General features: G+C 42.4%; 1 protein-coding gene across 9 annotated transcripts in view; it reads left to right on the top strand.

The window, feature by feature from the left end:
- Nucleotides 1–17,955, top strand: part of ASTN2 (astrotactin 2) — a 1,042,634-nt gene that overhangs the window by 810,164 nt on the left and 214,515 nt on the right. The window lies entirely within an intron of this gene.

Below are 17,955 nucleotides of genomic sequence, written 5' to 3'. Positions count from 1 at the left end.
GGTGAGGACCTGTAGCCCCTGGAGAGTTTGGGGTCAGCTACAATCCCTGGCAGCTCAGAGGTAAAAACTCTCCCTGCCATGCAGGAGAGACAGGTTCAATCCCTGGGTTCGGAGGATACCCTGACGAATCCCCTGGAGAAGGAAATGGCAACCCACTCCAGTATTCTAGCCTGGGAGATCTCAGGTTCAGAGATTTGGGCTACAGTCCATGGGGTTGCAAGAGTCAGACACGACTTAGCAAGTAAACCACTACCACCACCACCACAGGTTCCTGTGGGTGACTATACAGTATAGCTTAGGAATAGGAAGAGGTTGGAAGGAGGATGGACTTGGATTTGATATCCAGGGTAGGTAAAGTGACTCTTCACAATGACAAAGCAACAACCACAAACAGTAACCTAAGTGTCGTGCTGCCATCAAACCCTTCACATGCACAGTTCACTTAATCTTCCCAATGACCCTGTGAGGTAAACAACTGATGCCCAGGTGATTAAAGTAACACGGCCCCATACTCATAAGCATTAAGCCCAGATTGGAACCTGATTCTGAGAACCCTGCCTCTCTTAACCATGATTAATCTCTCTGCCCATTTCTTTATTTCTAAGTGAAAATGAGGTTTGCTGTGGGATTAACAGAGGTTATTAATATATGGTGGTTTGCATTTAATTAAGGGTATGCTCACAGCATGCTCAGCAAGTAATTGCAAGTTGATGATTTCTCACAAAGCATATACCAGGTTGGGCTTTAATTACCCACTTCCCTGCGATTGTCACCAGTCCGCTGTGATCTCCCTGAAGGACAATGCCTGTTTGTTGTCGTATCTGTTAGCACTGTGTCCAGAACGTAGAAGTTGCTGAGTGAGTCAGACTCAGAAATGTGACCTTAGGCAAATCACATCCCGTCTAACCTAGAGTTATTTTAGCTGCAAAATAACTGAGTGGGGTCAATCGGATAAGAATGGACTGTTTTATGAACAGCAGCAATATACCAGGCACTCCATAGACTTTCTCCTATGTCACAATTAATCTTCTAAACAATGATTCAAGTAGGCATCAGTTACTTTATCTTACAAAAGAAGCAACCGATGCTCAGCAAGATTAAATGACTTGTCTACAGTCACCTTCTGGAAAGGAGTACAAACCCAGGTCAGTTAGACCCATGACATGCTATAAACCTCTGTCCAAAGACCACCCAGACCAGCTATCTTTCTATTTTATTAAGTAAGTTTTGTTTTTAAGCCTCAAAAGAGAGGAGAAGTGATATTTAGAAATGTCAACTTTAAAAATATTCACAACCTAAAAATTGAGAGCTGTATTTTATTTGGTGGAAACTTTTAGGACTTCAGGCCCAGGAGACAGTATCTCAAGAGATCCTGAATGAACTTCCTCTAAGAGGGGAGAGGAAGAACCAGGTTATATAGAAGTTTTATAGCAAAGGGCAGGTAGTCTGAACATCAAAAGATTATTGGCAATGAAAGAAAACCAGATATCCCACGTTAAGGAATTTAGAGCTTTTCTATGCATGGTATGGAGAGGGAAATGGCAACCCACTACAGTATTCTTACCTGGAGAATGCCATGGACAGAAGATCCTGGTGGGCTTACATGAGTCCATGGGGTCACAAAGAATCAATCAGGACCAGGTGACTAAACCAAACCAAAACAAAGCAGCAGCCTGGGAAGATGCAAGAGTCTGAACTCACTGAAATCACCCTTTTCGTGTGCATCTCCGCTATCAAGCCAGTATCCTGCGTTTCACATCCTGAGCTCTCTTGGGGCTCACTGTAGGGAGTGACTGCAGCCTGATGGATCTTCAGTCAGTTCAGTCGCTCAGTTGTGTCCGACTCTTTGCAACCCCATGACTCGCAGCACGCCAGGCCTCCCTGTGGGCAGGTATTCTTCTCCTTCCTGAGTACCCTTAGGGCTCACCAACTCCTATTGGAGGGCTGCAATCACCGATAACTGTGACATCCTTGTTTACTGATACGGCAGGCGATATTCCATTTCTCAAGTTTCCCTGGTGGGTCAGACCCTAAGAATCTGTTTGCAATGCAGGAGACCTGGTTTGATTCCTGGGTTGGGAAGATGCCCTGGAGGAGGACTTGGCTACCCACTCCAGTATTCTTGCCTGGAGAATCCCATGGACAGAGGAGCCTGGTGGGCTACAGTTCATGGGGTCTCAAAGTGTTGGACACAACTGAGCGACTAAGCACACATTCCATTTCTCAATTATTCAAGGAAAGCGGGGCAGTTGCTTGTCATGACCATGGAGCTTGGTCCTACTAAGGCAAAGACACTCAGGTGAGCTTTTCTGAGCAGCATTGCCAGTGAAAATGAGGGACTGCCCTCAGCCCTGGGTTTCTGTTGGAGACTTAGTGCAGCGGGTTTCACCAGAATGAGAAGGGGCCTCTCTAAGCCACTGTGTTGCAGGTAGGGGAGATGGGAGAGTTGAGACCTCACCTATACCTCCTCCTTAGACCAGGTGGGGAGTTAGCACCCTATTTGATGAAAATCACAGTTATAAGCCATAGTCTCAATTCAGGACTCATCCTATTTTTATACTGACCTTTCCCCTATCATCCTGGGTGTTCTTTCGAAGGAGTGGTGCTAAAGCTAAAACTCCAATACTTTGGCCACCTCATGCGAAGAGTTGACTCACTGGAAAAGACTCTGATGCTGGGAGGGATTGGGGGCAGGAGGAGAAGGGGACGACAGAGGATGAGATGGCTGGATGGCATCACCGACTCAATGGACATGAGTTTGGGTGAACTCTGGGAGTTGGTGATGGACAGGGAGGCCTGGCATGCTGCCATTCATGGGGTCGCAAAGAGTTGGACATGACTGAGTGGCTGAACTGAACTGAACTTCCCCTATCATAGAGAAGAGCCAATGGTACTCCTGACAGTCTGGGGGTGTAATCCAATTATGTGTTCGAAAAGCAAACAACAAAAACCTTTCTTTTCTCTTAAAAAAAAAAAAAAACAAAATAAACAAAAAAGAAACTGTTTGCCTTAAAAAAATGTTTAAGTTACTCACAAGTTAATTACCTTGCTTCCCACAAAAATCTCCAAGTAAAATAAACACCCTAGGGAAATGCATTTATTTTAATCTTCTGGCTTTGCATATCCTTGACACATTATTAGTTTTCCACATACAGAGACATTTTAAAAATACTGTACGTGGAGTACTTTATTCAGCATTTTACCATAACTTTTTTTTTTTCCATTTAACATTCATACCACTTGTATCAGTTTCCTTGGCCTGTTGTAACAGAGAGTCACAGACTGGGTGGGGTGAAACAGGGAAATGTATTCCCTCACTGTTCCGGAGGCTAGAAGTCTGAAATCAATGTGGCAGTGGGGCAAGACGTTCTCTGAACTCTCTAGGGAGGAGCCTCACATTTCTCTTCCAGCTTCTGGTGACCCCAGGTGTTCCTTGGTTCATGGTAACAAAACTCCAATCTCAGCCTCCAGCTGCATATGGTCATTTTTTCCCCCTGTGTGTCTCTGTCTTTACATGGCATTCTCTTTGTGTGGATCTCTGTTGACTGAAAAAAAAAAAAGCACAGCCTAAAAGTTGAGAATTTTATTTTACTTGGCTGACAATCTGAGGACTGAAGCTCAGAAGACAGTGTCTCTGATAGCTCTGAGGGCTGCTCACAAGAAGTAAGGGAGGAACCAGGATAGATAGTAGCTTTGCAACAAAATCCAGATAGTTGGAACATCAAAAGATTATGGTTAAAGAAAACCTGAGTTTTGAGTTAGTGAATTTACTGCTCTTTTATGTATGAGAAGATATGAGAATCTGGGTTCATTGAAAGCATTCCTTCGATTTGCACCTGACCTGTCTAGGGCCAGTAGCCTGCTTTTCTCTATCCTGAATCCCCTAAGGGTCTTTAGTTGGAGGTGGTCAGCAACAACTGCTGACCTGATGGCTGCAATATCCTTTGTCTACTGATGCAGCAGGCAACATTTTTCATTCACATCTGTATCTTCTTATAGGGACACCTGTCCTATTAGATTATGATCTCCACGTTGCCCAATTAAAACTCCAGGGTGACTTCATCTTAACTAATTCCTCTGCAACAACCTTATTTTTAAATAGTCATATACTGACATTCTGGAGGTTAGGGACGGGGGAGCCTGGTGGGCTTCCATCTATGGGGTCGCACAGAGTCGGACACGACTGAAGCGACTTAGCAGCAGCAGCAGCAGGATTTCAGTATATCTTTTTTTTGGGGGGGGGGGACACAATTTAACTGATAACATCCCCTTATCAGCTAAGTACTGCTTTCTGCATTTATAAGACAATCTGCAGTTTAACCTCTCATTTATTCTCTTTAAAATAGTGATAACAGTGGCTAACTCATAGCATTGTTGGGAACAAAATAAGATAGGGATGTTAAGTACTTTAATATTAGGATACTGCCTAATGTGCAGTAGTGTTCATTGCGTTGCATTTATTATTATTAGGTTTGCTTATTAAGTCCATCATTGTGCAGTGCAGGGCTTCGGAGTCAGACAAACCTGGGTTGGAACCCCAGTTCCACCCACCTGAAAGGTCATTTTGGGGGAATAGATTAAATGATTTGAAGTGATATTTGGGAATTTGCTGCAACTGACAAACTGGGTAACCTTGCACAACTTACCTAGCCTTTCTGCACTTAATTTTCAACCTCTGCAAAATGGGAATAATAGTAGTAGGTGGCACTGGTGGTAAAGAACCTGCCTGCCAATGCAGGGGACATGAGATGTGGGTTCAATCCCTGGGTTGGGAAGATCCCCTGGCAACCCACTCCAGTATTCTGGCCTGGAGAATCCCCATGGACAGAGGAGCCTGGCGGGCTACAGTCTATGGGGTCGCAGAGTTGGACATGACTGAGCGACTAAGCACACATACGCCTCATGTTGTCAATGGTAGATGATTTAATAGATGTAAAGTTTTTAGAGCCCTACCCGAGTTAGTGCTCTGTGAACAATAACTGTTGTTGTCATTATTATTATTACTGTTACGACAAAGGGGCTTCCCTAGTGGCTGAGTCGATAAACAATCTGCCTCCAATTCAGGAAACCTGAGTTCGCTCCCTGGGTCAGGAAGATGCCCTGGAGAAGGGAACGGCAACCTACTCCAGTATTATTTATTGCCTGGAGAATTCCGTGGATAGAGGAGCCTGGTGGGCTACAGTCCATGGGGTCACAAGGAGTCGGACACGACTGAGCGGCCAACACACACATTATAGCAAAATGTTCTCTTTTGCTTCGCATGCTAGCAGCTGAATGCTGAGGCAAGAGATAAATGCCTTGTTTATGCAAAATAAAGTAGAAAATCTAAGGAATTAAAACTCTAATGCATCCTAACCAATTTGTCTGAGTCTAGAAATTTATAACTGCTAGAATTTTCATGAAATAATGGAAAATTTTATCTACATATCTATATTACTTATACTTATCACCGGATAACAAACTACCCCCAAACTTCTGTGCTTTACAACAACACAGATTTCTCATCTCACAGGTTCTGTGAGTGAGGAATCTGAGCACAGCTGAACTGGATCTGCTTCACGGTCTGTCACGAGGCTTCAGTCAAGTTATTGACCAGGGCTGGGGTCTCAGCTGAAAGTTTTGGGAAGGATCAGTCTCTAAAATCACTTGGTTGTGGTTGGACCGAGGACTTCGTTTCCTTGCTGGCTTTTTGGCTGGAGGCTGCCCTCAGCTCCTTGCCCCAGCTGCTGCTGCTAAGTCGCTTCAGCCGTGTTTGACTCTGTGCGACGCCATAGACGGCAGCCCACCAGGCTCCTCTGTCCCTGGGATTCTCCAGGCAAGAATACTGGCGTGGGTTGCCATTTCCTTCTCCTCCTTGCCCCAGGAGCCTCTCCAAAACAGCTTGTTTCATCAAAACCAGCAAAGAGAGGTCACAGTCTTTTGTTACCTGATCACAGAAGTGGCACTTCTCAATGTTGCTGTATTCTATTGGCTGAAAGCAAATTACTCAAGTGGAAGGTTATAACAAGCAGTGTGTATCAGGAGGTAAGATAATCACGGGTCGTCGTAGAGCCTCCTTCCCTCTGACTCACCTCTCCCCATCCCTCTCTCCTTTCTTCTCTCCCTCTCTCAGTCTTATTCTACTTATGTCCATTTCTGTCCTTCCATCTGTCTGTCACGTGTCTACTCTCTGCTGAAACTGACTCTAATCTCTGTATGCCCTAGTCGATCCTTGTGTGTTTCTCAACCTAGCCTACACTCGATACCTAGTAGATGCTCAGCAAATGTTTGAATTTGATTTAAATTTACAGCATAAAAGAATTTTTAAAGGGTCAACTTTATCCAACACCTTAATATAATCCTTCTGTTGGTTATATTCATGTAAATGTAAATATTTACCAAGTTCCTTTTTAATCTGTTCTTACATACTTATGAGAAATTAAAAAAGCTTGTGAGACATAACAGTTCTTACATACTGTTCTTACATACAACATTATTATTTTTCTAATATGGAATAATGTTTGAAATCCTATAAACTGGCTCCATAATAACTTGTCAAATTGACAAGCCCATTTTTAAACATTTAACCATCACAAGTAAGACCGTGTAAATGTCCTTACACAGGGAGGTTTTGTGCTTTCCTTTGTTTTGATTTATTTCTTTGTACTGATATGGAAACAGCTGGTTTAGGACTTTGAATCTTTATTTTAGCATAATGCACACTTCCATGCATGGACCAGATCGAGTCTGTAGTGGTCTGAACTTGTGTGGATAAAGTGTTACTGAATCAAACCTGGGTCTGCTTGCCCATGGGCAATAAAGCCAATCTGCAGACACAGGTTGTGTGAAGCAAAGTGCAGTGTTTATTGCAGGGCACAGGGCAAGGGGTCCAGGTATTTAGTGCTCAAAAGTCTGGAACACCCCAGTGGGTTTCAGGGAAAGGTTCTTAAAGACAAGGTGAAGGCGGGGTGGGGTTGTAGGGTATGTGATCAGCTTTGTAGGCATTCCTCTAATTGATAAGGTAATCCAGAGTCAATATCATTGGCTGTCTTGATTCAACCCATCTGGGGACCATGTGCTTGTGGGCAGTGTGAAGTTAACTTTTTCCATCTGGGAGCAGGTTTCAGTATCTGCAAAACAGCTCAAAGGATATGGCTCAGAATATTATCTATAGACCTTGAGGAACTACTTGACTTTGTTTAATGGCTAAATTATTTTTTTCTCTTACTAGACTGTTTTCCTTTCTTTCTGCTTTCCCTCACTTCCCTGATTAAATTTACTCTTTGGAAATTGGAAGTGGTCAAGCAGGAGATGGCAAGAGTGAACACTGACATTTTAGGAATCAGTAAACTAAAATGAACCAGAATCAGTTCAGTTCAGTCGCTCAGATGTGTCCGACTCTTTGTGACCCCATGAATTGCAGCACGCCAGGCCTCCCTGTCCATCACCAACTCCCGGAGTTCACTCAGACTCACGTCCATCGAGTCAGTGATGCCATCCAGCCATCTCATCCTCTGTTGTCCCCTTCTCCTCTTGCCCCCAATCCCTTCCAGCATCAGAATCTTTTCCAATGAGTCAACTCTTCACATGAGGTGGCCAAAGTACTGGAGTTTCAGCTTTAGCATCATTCCTTCCAAAGAAATCCCAGAGCTGATCTCCTTCAGAATGGACTGGTTGGATCTCCTTGCATCCAAGGGACTCTCAAGAAACTTCTCCAACACCACAGTTCAAAAGCAGCAATTCTTCAGCGCTCAGCCTTCTTCACAGTCCAACTCTCACATCCATACATGACCACAGGAAAAACCATAGCCTTGACTAGACGGACCTTTGTTGGCAAAGTAATGTTTCTGCTTTTGAATATGCTATCTAGGTTGGTCATAACTTTCCTTCCAAGGAGTAAGCATCTTTTAATTTCATGGCTGCAGTCACCATCTGCAGTGATTTTCAAGCCCCCAAAAATAAAGTCTGACACTGTTTTCACTAGGTGAATTTAATTCTGATGACTGTTATGGCTACTACTGTGGGCAAGTATCCCTTAGAAGAAATGGAGTAGCCATCATAGTCAACAAAATAGTCCGAAATGCAGTACTTGGTGCAATCTCAAAAACGACAGAATGATCTCTGTTCATTTTCAAGGCAAACCATTTGATTTCACAGTAATCCAAGTCTATGCCCCAATCACTAATGCCAAAGAAGCTGAAGTTGAACGGTTCTATGGTAACCTACAAGACCTTCTAGAAGTAACACCAAAGAAAGATGTTTTTTTCATCATAGGGGACTGGAATGCAAAAGTAGGAAGTCAAGAAATACCTGGAGTAACAGGCAAATTTGCCCTTGGAGTACATGATGAAGCAGGGCAAAGGCTAATAGAGTTTTGTCAAGAGAACGCACTGGTCATAGCAAACACCCTCTTCCAACGACACAAGAGAAAACTCTACACATGGACATCACCAGATGGTCAACACCGAAATCAGATTGACTATATTCTTTGCAGCCAAAGCTGGAGAAGCTCTATACAGTCAGCAAAAACAAGACAGGGAGCTGACTTTGGCTCAGATCATGAATTCCTTGTTGCAAAATTTAGACCTAAATTGAAGAAAGTAGGGAAAACCGCCAGACCATTCAGGTATGACCTAAATCAAATCCCTTACGATTATACAGTAGAAGTGACAAACAGATTGAAGGGATGAGATCTGGTAGACAGAGTGCCTGAAGAACTATGGACGGAGGTTCGTCACATTGTACAGAAGGCGATGATCAAAACCATCCCCAAGAAGAAGAAACACAAAAAGGCAAAATGCTTGTTTGGGGAGGACTTACAAACAGCTGTGAAAAGAAGAGAAGCAAAAGGCAAAGGAGAAGAGGAAAGATATAAGCATCTGAATGCAGAGTTCCAAAGAATGGCAAGGAGAGATAAGGAAGCCTTCTTCAGTGATCAGTGCAAAGAAATAGAGGAAAACAATGGGAAAGACTAGCGATCTCTTCAAGAAAATCAGAGATACCAAGGGAACATTTCATGCAAAGATGAGCTCGATAAAGGACAGAAATGGTATGGACCTAACAGAAGCAGAAGATATTAAGACGGGGTGGCAAGAATACACAGAAGAACTGTACAAAAAACATCTTCATGACCTAGATAACCATGATGATGTGATCACTAGAGCCAGACATCCTGGAATGCAAAATCAAATGGGCCTTAGGAAGCATCACTATAAGCAAAGCTAGTGGAGGTGATGGAATTCTAGCTGAGCTACTTCAAGTCCTAAAAGATGATACTGTGAAAGTGCTGCACTCAGTATGTCAGCAAATTTGGAAAACTCAGCAGTGGCCACAGGACTGGAAAAGGTCAGTTTTCATTCCAATCCCAAAGAAAGGCAATGCCCAAGAATGCTCAAACTACCTCACAATTGCACTCCTCTCACACGCTAGTAAAGTAACGCTCAAAATTCTCCAAGCAAGACTTCAACAGTACGTGAACCGAGAACCTCCAGATGTTCAAGCTGAATTTAGAAAAGGTATAGGAACCAGAGACCAAATTGCCAACATCTGTTGGATCATCAAAAAAAAAAGAGAGTTCCAGAAAAACATCTACTGTGCTTTATTGATTATGCCAAAGGCTTTGACTGTGTGCATCTCAATAAACTGTGGAAAACTCTGAAAGAGATGGGAATACCAGACTACCTTACCTGCCTCCTGAGAAATCTGTATTCAGGTCAAAAAGCAAGAGTCAGAACTGGACATGGAACAATGGACTGGTTCCGAATTGGGAAGGGAGTAGGTCAAGGTTGTATATTGTCACCCTGCTTATTCAACTTATATGCAGAGTACATCATGAGAAATGCTGGGCTGGAAGAAGCACAAACTGGAATCAACATTGCTGGGAGAAATATCAATAACCTCAGATATGCAGATGACACCACCCTTATGGCAGAAAGTGAAGAAGAACTAAAGAGCCTCTTGATGAAAGTGAAAGGAGAGTGAAAAAGCTGATTTAAAACTCAGCATTCAAAAAACGAAGATCATGGCATCTGGTCCCATCACTTCATGGCAAATAGATGGGGAAACAATGGAAACAGTGACAGACTTTATTTTGTTGATCTCCAAAATCATTGCAGATGGTGACTGCAGCCATGAAATTAAAAGGCACTTGCTCCTTGGAAGAGGAGCTGTGACCAACCTAGACAACAGATTAAAAAGCAGACGTTATTTTGCCAACAAAGGTCCATCTAGTCAAAGCTATGGTTTTTCCAGTAGTCATGTATGGACTTGAGGACTGGACCATAAAGAATGAACACCAAAGAATTTATGCTTTTGACCAGTGGTGTTGGAGAAGACTCTTGAGAGTCCCTTGGACTGCAAGGAGATCCAACCATTCAGTCCTGAATATTCATTCGAAGGACTGATGCTGAAACTCCAATACTTTGGCCTTCTGATGCAAAGAACTGACTCATTGGAATAGACCTGGATGCTGGGCAAGATTGAAGGCAGGAGGAGAAGGGGACGCCAGACTATGAGATGGTTGAATGGCATCACAGACTCAATGGACATAAGTTTGAGCAGGCTCCAGGAGTTGGTGATGGACAGGGAGGCCTGGCATTACTACAGTCCATGGGGTCACAAAGAGTCGGACAGGACTGAGCAACTGAACTGAAGCCCGTCTGTCCATGGGATTTCCCAGGCAAGAATAATGGAGTGGGTTGTCATTTCCTTCTCTAAGGGATATTCCCATCCCAGAGATTGAACCCATGTCTCTTGCTTCTCCTGCATTGGCAGGTGGATTCTTTACCACTGAACCATCAGGGAAGCCTTTTTCTAAAAAATATGTGCTCAGTTTGTCCAGCTCTTTGTGATTCCATGGACTATAACGTGCCATGTGCTTCTGTCCATGGAATTTTCCAGGCAAGAATGCTAGAGCGGGTTGCCATTTCCTACTCCAGGGGATCTGCCAACCCAGAGCTCAAACCCACATCTCTTGCACTGACAGGTAGATTCTTTACCATGAGTGCCACCTAGAAAGACCCTTTCTAAGAGTAGGAAAATATTATTATTTTTAAAAATTAAATTAGTTGATTTACAATATTGCATTAGCTTCTGCTATACAGCAAGGTGATTTAGTATGTGTATTTTTTCAGGTTATTTTCCATTATAGGTTATTATGGCATTTTTGAAAAAACATAGGTGAGGAAAGTACATTTAGAATAAAGCATCAGGTGAGTACATAATATAGGTGCTACTCCCCAGCAATAATTGCCTTTACTGATGTTGTGTAATACTTCTGGCGACCCACTTTTTTTCAGTGTTTTATTGAGAAAAGAACACATACAAGGAGAGAAAATGGGATAGTGAATCATTTTGTGCCCGTCACCCTGCAAATATTGTTGTCAATATTTTGCCAGTGTTGCTTCAGCCATTTCTCACCTTTAGTTTGCTTTTTTGCTTCTGGAGTCTTTTAAAGTAAACCCCAGATATCCTATCATCCCTCCTGTAAATACAGTATGCATCTCTAACAGATCATTATGCTTTAACATCATCTCAACATCATTATCACATCTAGCAGTTCATGTTCAAATTCCCCTAATTACTTCAAAATATCTTTGTATAGTAGATATGTTTAAATAAGGATCAAAATGTCTCCATACTGTATTGCTGCTGCCAAGTTGCTTCAGTCGTGTCCGACTCTGTGCGAGCCCATAAACGGCAGCCCACCAGGCTCCCCCATCCCTGGGATTCTCCAGGCAAGAACACTGGAGTGGGTTGCCATTTCCTTCTCCAATGCATGAAAGTGAAAAGTGAAAGTGAAGTCACTCAGTCGTGTCCGACTCTTAGCGACCCCATGGACTGCAGCCTAGCAGGCCCCTCCGTCCATGGGATTTTCCAGGCAAGAGCACTGGAGTGGGGTGCCATTGCCCTCTACCCATACTGTGCTAGGTCTCTTTTAATCTGTCATGCATTGGAGAAGGAAATGGCAACCCACTCCAGTGTTCTTGCCTGGAGAATCCCAGGGATGGGGGAGCCTGATGGGCTGCCGTCTATGGGGTCACACAGAGTCGGACACGACTGAAGCGACTTAGCAGCGGCAGCAGTTATCTATAATTCTACCTATGCTATTATTTCTTGAAGACATTGACTCATGTTTTTCTTTTTATATTTTCTAATTTTTTAAAAATAATTTTCCACTTCTCAGATTTACCTGATGACTTACCCATGGAGTTTTTAAACTTGTTATTCTCTCCTAAAGATTCGTCACTAATTATTTTGTCCCTTGGACTTTTGTAGAATAATGAAAACCCTAGACTGCCTTCTCAGAGAAATGGTTTCAAATGAATAAAATGAAGTATAACTATATCTTTATGATTTCTTTCTTTTGTAGACCATTGTGTTTCATTTTACCAAATGTGCAATGTAGCAAAGCATGTGCTCCTTTATATAGGACAAGATCTAGTTGAGAGTCTAGCAACTATCATGATTTCTAAATAGTGTTTAATGTAAATGTTTAGAGATATTTGTAACAACTCTACTGTGATAAAAATACGTGAGTTTGATTGCATCAGAGCCATAGGAAGTGCTACTATACTGTAGTTGCCTGCATTCATAATTTAAGGTTCTAAATTGGATTTAGAGGATACTGAAAATAAAGATTTTTTTGGCCTCTCTACTGGGCATGAGGGATCTTAGTTCCCAGACCAAGGATCAAAACCATGTCCCCTGTAGTGGATGTGCAGAGTCTTAACCATTAGACTGCCATGGAAGTTCCAGGATGTACATTTTTTCCATATATGAATTTATAGACCATTGAATTCTATCCACATGCCTAATCACCAGCTGGAGTTTACAGATTGTGTCATGTAGTTCCTGTGGCATCATATCATATTAATGTCTGCTTGTTACTTTTAGTGAAGGTAAGGTTGAGTGGCTTGAGGTGCTGTGAATTTGACCCATTCATTAGAACATTCCCCACTGGCCTTTCTCCTAATGGTTTTTAGCATTCAGTGAAAGCTGCCTAGATGTATTATTTTATTAGGATTGCAAAATGGTAATTTTCTAATTCTGTCATTCTTCCGCTTGTATTAACTGCAATACTTGCATAAAGTAAGTTGTGGTTACCTTGAAATCCAGTTCATGTGGTAATATCTTAACTACTACTTGATTTTCTTTTACCAATTTTCAGAGTAATGAGCTGATCCCTGAGGCATCCCCAGTGGTGAACAGAGAATTTTTGTTTGTTTTTGCAGCTTGGGTTTTGGCTATGGCTTTGGTTTGAGGAACGCTATGAATTACAGGAAATGCATTTATCTGATCTATTTTAATCAGTCATTGTTCACTTTGTTCAACATTTGGCCTGTGTGAGCCCCTCTAAATTGCTCTCCCTGTCATTTTGAAATGACCACATTGGTGTTTGGCAGCAGTATTTGGCACAGCAAGATATCCTAGGCTCAGCTTGTACCATACCTATCCCAGACTTAGAATAAGGAATGTTTCCAAGAATCTTGTGTTCCTTTTAGTGGAAAATTATATTTAAAAACAAGAATCTGGGTATTAAGGGTATTTATTGTTGTTAGGTTACCATTACTTTCAACCCTTTTCAGCAGACAGAGATATGAAATGTTTATTTTTTTTTGAAAGAGAAAAATCATTAGTGTATATATATGATTTCCAATAGAAATTTCAAGGTGCAGAATTTTTCTCAACTCCTTTGACTTTATCCCCTAATTGGCTATTTCTTACGTGTGATAATCTTAGTTCGTAGTGGTGGTAACATAATGGCTTGTTTGCTATAGCTCACAGAATACACACAGTAGTCTCAAAATAGCAACACCAATATTACACATAGCAGTAAGCCCAATGCATCTAGTTTAGGATTTATTTGCAGAACATTTTTTTTTTCCTTTGGACTGTTTCTCACTAAGCATGTAAAATCAAAATACTGCGCTTTAACCCTTACAACGATTTTCTCTGTAGCTATGCCAACACTTTGATATATAGCTGGATATGTACATTTAAAATTTGCATATAATTTGTACAGATTGTTTTGCTTTTTTGATTAAAAAAAATGCTGTAAAAATTTGTGGTTCCAAAGTTAAAACTTATAAAGCAAAATTCACTAAGAAAACTTCGGCTTCAATCCTTGTTCCCTTGATCCTATTTCCTCACTCCCCCAGTAGGTAACCTTTTTTTTTTTTAATTTAATTTTTTTTTTTTTTTCTGGTTGTCCTGGGTCTTGGGTACTGCACATGTGCTTTCTCCAGTTGTGACAAGTGCGGACTGCCGTTCGTTGCAGTGTGAAGGCTTCTCACTGCTGTGACGTGTCTTGTTGTGGAACACGGGCTTCAGGCATGCAGGCTTCAGCAATGCAGCACGGGCTCAGTAGTTGTGGTGAATGCGCTTCATTGCTTCAGGGCATGTGGAATCTGCCTGGACTAGGAATCGAATCCTTGTCCCCTGCTTTGACAAGCGGATTCTTATCCACTATGCTCTATACAGTCAGCAAAAACAAGACCAGGAGCTGACTGTGGCTCAGACCATGGACTCCTTATTGCCAAATTCAGGCTTAAATGAAGAAAGTAGGGAAAACCACTAGACCATTCAGGTATGACCTAAATCAAATCCCTTATGATTATACAGTGGAAGTGAGAAATAGATTTAAGGGCCTAGATCTGATAGATAGAGTGCCTGATGAGCTATGGAATGAGGTTCGTGACACTGTACAGGAGACAGGGATCAAGTCCATCCCCATGGAAAAGAAATGCAAAAAAGCAAAGTGGCTGTCTGGGGAGGCCTTACAAATAGCTGCAAAAATAAGAGAAGTGAAAAGCAAAGGAGAAAAGGAAAGATATAAACATCTGAATGCAGAGTTCCAAAGAATAGCAAGAAGAGATAAGAAAGCCTTCTTCAGTGATCAATGCAAAGAAATAGAGGAAAACAACAGAATGGGAAAGACTAGAGATCTCTTCAAGAAAATCAGAGATACCAAAGGAACATTTCATGCAAAGATGGGCTCGATAAAGGACAGAAATGGTATGGACCTAACAGAAGCAGAAGATATTAAGAAGAGATGGCAAGAATACACAGAAGAACTGTACAAAAAAGAGCTTCACGACCCAGATAATCACGATGGTGTGATCACTGACCTAGAGCCAGACATCCTGGAATGTGAAGTCAAGTGGGCCTTAGAAAGCATCACTACGAACAAAGCTAGTGGAGGTGATAGAATTCCAGTTGAACTATTCCAAATCCTGAAAGATGATGCTGTGAAAGTGCTGCACTCAATATGCCAGCAAATTTGGAAAACTCAGCAGTGACCACAGGACTGGAAAAGGTCAGTTTTCATTCCAATCCCAAAGAAAGGCAATGCCAAAGAATGCTCAAACTACCGCACAATTGCACTCATCTCATACGCTAGTAAAGTAATGCTCAAAATTCTCCAAGCCAGGCTTCAGCAATATGTGAACCATGAACTTCCAGATGTTCAAGCTGGTTTTAGAAAAGGCAGAGGAACCAGAGATCAAATTGCCAACATCCGCTGGGTCATGGAAAAAGCAAGAGAGCTCCAGAACAGCATCTATTTCTGCTTTATTGACTATGCCAAAGCCTTTGACTGTGTGGATCACAATCAACTGTGGAAAATTCTGAAAGAGATGGGAATACCAGACCACCTGATCTGTCTCTTCAGAAATTTGTATGCAGGTCAGGAAGCAACAGTTAGAACTGGACATGGAACAACAGACTGGTTCCAAATAGGAAAAGGAGTTCGTCAAGGCTGTATATTGTCACCCTGTTTATTTAACTTCTATGCAGAGTACATCATGAGAAACGCTGGACTGGAAGAAACACAAGCTGGAATCAAGACTTCCGGGAGACATATCAATAACCTCAGATATGCAGATGACACCACCCTTATGGCAGAAAGTGAAGAGGAACTAAAAAGCCTCTTGATGAAAGTGAAAATGGAGAGTGAAAAAGTTGGCTTAAAGCTCAACATTCAGAAAACAAAGGTCATGGCATCCGGTCCCATCGCTTCATGGGAAATAGATGGGGAAACAGTGTCAGACTTTATTTTTCTGGGCTCCAAAATCACTACAGATGGTGACTGCAGCCATGAAATTAAAAGACGCTCACTCCTTGGAAGGAAAGTTATGACCAACCTAGACAGCATATTCAAAAGCAGAGACATTACTTTGCCGATGAAGGTTCGTCTAGTCAAGGCTATGGTTTTTCCTGTGGTCATGTATGGGTGTGAGAGTTGGACTGTAAAGAAGGCTGAGCGCCGAAGAATTGATGCTTTTGAACTGTGGTGTTGGAGAAGACTCCTGAGAGTCCCTTGGACTGCAAGGAGATCCAACCAGTCCATTCTGAAGGAGATCAGCCCTGGGATTTCTTTGGAAGGAATGATGCTAAAGCTGAAACTCCAGTACTTTGGCCACCTCATGCGAAGAGTTGACTCATTGGAAAAGACTCTAATGCTGGGAGGGATTGGGGGCAAGAGGAGAAGGGGATGACAGAAGATGAGATGGCTGGATGGCATCACTGACTGGATGGATGTGAGTCTGAGTGAACTCCGGGAGTTGGTGATGGACAGGGAGGCCTGGCATGCTGCGATTCATGGGGTTGCAAAGAGTCGGACACGACTGAGCAACTGATCTGATCTGATGCCACCAAGAAAGTCCAACCATTTTTATTAGGTTTGGTTAATTGTCTAGTGTTTCTTAGTGAAAAATCCTATCTAATCTAGACATAATACGTATAAGACAGATTATATATAATATATTGTGCTCAGTTGTGTCTGACTCTTTGCAACCCCATCGACTGTAGCCTGCCAGGCTTCTCTGTCCATGGGATTTTCTAGCCAAGAATACTGGAGCGGTTTGCCATCTCCTAGTCCATATACATATTATAACAGTGTATCTATCTCTTTACATACAGATAGAGATAACATAGATATAATGTGATTATATCCACTTGTATGTATGTATCTCTTCTTTCTTATACAAAGTAAAGCACTATAAATTTCTGTGTTTTTGATTTAGTAAAATGTATTATGATTACTCCATATTACATATAAAGATTGCCCCCAATTCCTGCTTATGAACAGACTCCACTGTGTGGGTACACCATAGTGTTTTTAACCAATTCCCTATTTGACATCCGTAAATTATTCTTTAAGGGCCACATTGCTTATCACGTTGATGTAATGGACAGAAGCAACACAGATTGCACACAGTTGATCTCCAGAATTCACAACCTGAATCTGCAGCAAAATAGCAGAGTGGAGACAGTTTAAGATCGTGGGAACGTGTTTAGAAGTGAGATAGGTCGAACTGGAAGCCTAATTCTCCCCGATCTCACCTCTCTGAGCTTCCATTTCCTCAACCTGAAAATATGGTAATGAACCATGATCTGTACAGAACCCTGGCAGCGTGTGCAAGGCAAGTAGCAGTACACCTGGCCTAGAATACGTGCGTGTAAAATCACAGCAATAATATTAATGTTACCGATTTCCTCAGCAGTAAGAATCCCAAATGGGTCTCAGTCCTTTATTTTTGTTTCTGTTTTGTATTTTATTTCTTGCTGGGGAGGCTCATTAGTTCGTTTTCCTGTCCCTAGAGGCACTGCTCCAGGGAAGAGGGAAGCTAGCGGAACGGTAACTCACCTTGAACATGCTCTCCAAAAGCCTTGCCTATCGACTAGTTTACAGGTGACCTTTTACACTGAGTATTGCGAAGCTTTCGGCGGACAGGAAGACTTGGGTGTGTGACAGGTAACTGGAGCCCCCTAGAAAAGTGGTCAGAGGGTGGCAGTTTGTTTTCTAATGGCACCAAAGCCTCCGCCCAAGCCAGCCCAGGTTCACGCCCTCCCTGAAGCTTTAACCTGGCAATCTCAGTAGCCCCACATGGCCTGCTGTACTGCCTCAGAGTGTGTGTGTTAGTCCCAGTCGTGTCTGACTACGTGACCCCGTGGACTGTAGCCCACCAGGCTCCT

Source organism: Bos grunniens, chromosome 8 (genome assembly GCF_055505025.1).
Source record: "Bos grunniens cultivar Pamir isolate PY7600 chromosome 8, Bosgru_T2T1.0, whole genome shotgun sequence".
NCBI lineage: Eukaryota > Metazoa > Chordata > Mammalia > Artiodactyla > Bovidae > Bos > Bos grunniens.
Note: the sequence above shows the minus strand (reverse complement) of the source record. Positions and strands in the feature narration are given on the sequence as shown.